At 44.4% G+C, this 3,568-nt stretch overlaps 1 pseudogene; it reads right to left on the reverse strand.

Annotated features, from left to right (window-relative positions):
- Window positions 1-1,788: 1,788 nt before the first annotated feature.
- On the reverse strand, window positions 1,789-2,987 carry LOC143657852 (bone morphogenetic protein 15 pseudogene; annotated as a pseudogene).
- Between the last annotated feature and the right edge of the window lie 581 nt (window positions 2,988-3,568).

The following is a 3,568-nucleotide window of genomic DNA, read 5'->3' on the forward strand; positions in this document are numbered from 1 at the left end:
GGATAGATGAATAGAATGCCTGAGATAATTCCTGAAGATGCAACAAAGAAGGAAGATGGGCAAATGGATGTTAAGGGACAGCTCTTTAGGCAGGAGAATAAAATGTGTGTATTTATAGACTTGCAAGATATTCTCTGTAGCTGGAACGATTACTAAGAAGGAAATAGTAAGATAAGTTCATTTATGATTGATAGGTAAGAAAAAGATAGGACTTGACAAACACATGTATCCACCGTAAATCAGTCCCATCCCACTGAGAATGGTAATAAAACTAGTCACCAGACAGTAGGGTGGGGAAAAGATTTAATGGGCTTCCTCTTAAGGGCCCCTTGGTAAGGGCGGATCATGAGCAGTGCTGCCTGCTAGGAAGCCTTCAGAGAGTAGAACTGAAGAACTTCTAGCCCTTGGAGATTAGGGTTGGGCTCCCAGCCTAATTTCTAGGGATATAGCTAAAGACAGCAGAAGAAACTAATTCCTTCTATTAACTCTCTTAATTCCCAAAATATTAAAGATGCTCTTTAACAACAATGACAAAAATATTTATTTACAACATAGCCCAGTTTCCATCACTTAAATACAGCATAGGAGTAGAAAGCAGTCACACTGTAAGAATCATTCAGTCTAAGGCAGAGTTCCACACCTTCCAGCAATATCAAGCCCATCTCCCTTCCGAGACCCATGTCTAGAGGAGAATGAACACATGAAGTACGAAACCTTAGAGTTCAATCTTCCAGAGGCCCTAGCATGCTGCATCATTCCCCCACAGCTCAGTACGCTTCCTAGCTATACTCCTCTACCCTAGTCTGCATCTCCGGTCAGGTCAATTCCTAATCTTGGAGTCACCAGAGAGCTTTCTCTGTAGTATAATTAACAGAGCGCTAACTGTTACATAAAACAAGAAAATACCCTGTGAAATCTATTGTTATATAGAAAGCTTAAAATGACCCTTAATGCATAATCCTAGTAAGCAATGGTAGCTCTTACTCATTTCATGTAGATGGAGGTGGTTTTGAAGTCATTGGCTCCATACGCTTTAAACGGCTCCATACCAAAGTTTCTCTATTGGCTCCATACCCAAGTTTCTCTATTGGCTTTATTAAGGGCTCCTGTTTTCAACATAGCAAAGGAAGGAATCCCAGTTACTGTTGTCAGGTTCAGAGGCTAAGAGGAAAAAACCTAGTAGCTAAGAATACTACTTCCTTTCTTCTCTTGCCCTCAAAAGGTCTTTATAGAGACTGTCAACTAAAGTTTTCTAATTGTTATGAGAAAGGTTTTAGATTTATTGGGCAATTCAAGCACAGATGCAGGTAATCTTTCTGGTTCTAGTTTATAGGGTATAGGAGGCAGGGAAGGGGAGCATAAAATTCCAAGCTGCTTTCTTTACCCAAAGTCTTTTAGAGTGCCTCAGAGAAAGGACACTAGGAAGAATCTACCTCTCTCAGGCCTTAAAGGGACAATTCCTAAAGTTCTACTACCATTGACTGGTGTCTTTTAACAAAGCCACAATAAAAAGACAAGAAAATACAGAGTGCATTTCCAAAGGAACTTCATACATTAATGGCTCAGACCAGTGTTAAAAAAGTACTGATCCATGCTAGGAGATTGGTATCAGCTGTTTTTATAAACTGAGGAGGTCACAAATGGGAGAAGACACTTAAGTAATTACACTTAGGTCAAGGAATAAGATGTATGGATTGAGTAAAGGATCACTTGCAGTTTTCACATAGACATTTATTTTTAATCCTTCTTCAATTTCTTGGAAAACCTGTGCTAGCTATACCTTTTCTGTTACCTGCATGTACAGGACTGGGCAATCATATCCTCATACTCCTTGTACAAGATACTCCCATTTGCCTCAATCAGAAGAATACTAATGGGAACATACTTATAAGGGACACAGGAGGGCTGAGGGACACTCTGGTCCACCAGCTCATTGACAAAGTTCTGGATGATTGATGACAAGGTTCATGATTGGGGGAATTGAGACCATAGTGTAATACCTGGGGGCAGGCTCCCTTACAGTAGTTTGGGGTGTAGAGATGAGGCACAGTGATCCAGTGATCCCAGCCCAGCTGGTGGAAGCTGACCTGGAAAGTGTGGAGGGAACACCAGTTCTGTTCAGGCCCATCGCGTTCCCGGGAGCGACCCCGAACCTCAGATGCAATGCTGCCTGCTTGTCGAGCCTTCTGCAAAGGAAGGGGAGACTCCCTGTCCATAAACTCCTCCAGGCATCCAGGGAGAAGTCTGGACTTCTGAAAACCTTTGTGGGTGTCATTGAAATACAGTAACAAGAAGGCAACATCTAAGGATGAAGTCCCATGCCACTGGAGCTCAAGAACCCCACTGCCATTTTGCTGCTGACATACAAAACGGAGTCGTAGGACCCTGTGCCCCTTGTGATTCCAGAGCCTTTGCCGAACATGTTGTGTGATGTCCACCTCTGTCCAAGATTTGGGCAGCAAGGGAGGTTCTGAATAACTTCCTTCTGAGGAGGGAGAATGGTTGGTTGGACTTTTGTGAACCCAGGGCTCCACGTGGCAGGAGAGGTGGAAGCCAGCTAGATGGAGTTGATGGCGGTAAACCACAACAGCTCTGACTAGTTGGTATGCCACCTGGTTTGGTCTCAGAGGAAAGTCCAGGGTCTGTATATGCCAGGGGCCTCTAAGAGGCCTTGCTACACTGGTCAAGGGCCTTACCAGCCTCACCATGGTGGCTCCAATGGTGCGGTTCTCCCTAGGGTGTCCATGCCGGTCAGCCGAATGCTGGTACAACTCTAGCATGTACTGTAGGGAATGCCCTAGGAGTCGTGGCTTCCTCTGCTGCTTGCCAGGGACTTCTTCTAGCAGCTCCTGAATTAGGGGCAAGGTAGGAGCCTTGACTAGGAGAGCAATAGTGGACTGCCTTATCCTTGCCTTTTGGACCCTGTGTTCCACAAAAATCATGAGTCCCCAAACAAGAAGAATTCTAAGGATGCTGAAGAGGACCATATTGAAAGCCTTGGTATTCAGCAACAGGCTCTAGATGAGGCCCAAAGGACGTGACTCTGACTCCTTCCTCTCACACAGATAATTGCATCCTGGTTCCACAACCACAAAGGACAAGGCAAGAAAAAAGAAAGGCAGGCAGGCCTTATGTAGCTTCCTCTAGGAGGATCTCCTGAGCCAGAGCAGATCTCCTAACTTGTCCTCTTTGCACTAAAACAAACAGTGGGATACAGCAACATGCCCCCCTCCCCCGACCTTGCTCTCCAGGACTGGGAATAGATAATACTTATTCTGAGGCTGGGGTAACCTAAAAGGAGAGATCCATTTCAGGACCTGCTCCCTTACTTTATCCACTAGGATGGAAAAAAAGCCGGGCATGGCCTATTGATTTGGGTGTCCCTAAAGTTTGACACAGTATCAGGGGATTCCCTGATGATAAGGTTTAATAGTTCCATATTCTTTCTCCCATCCCTCAGGGGACTTTGCCAATACTTTTTGATCATCTGCTTAATATACTCTAGGATGTATCCAGGTATTATAATAATCAATACAAGATTAAAGGACTTCTTTCTTATTCTGGGCTC

Source organism: Tamandua tetradactyla, chromosome 15 (assembly GCF_023851605.1).
Source record: "Tamandua tetradactyla isolate mTamTet1 chromosome 15, mTamTet1.pri, whole genome shotgun sequence".
Lineage (NCBI taxonomy): Eukaryota > Metazoa > Chordata > Mammalia > Pilosa > Myrmecophagidae > Tamandua > Tamandua tetradactyla.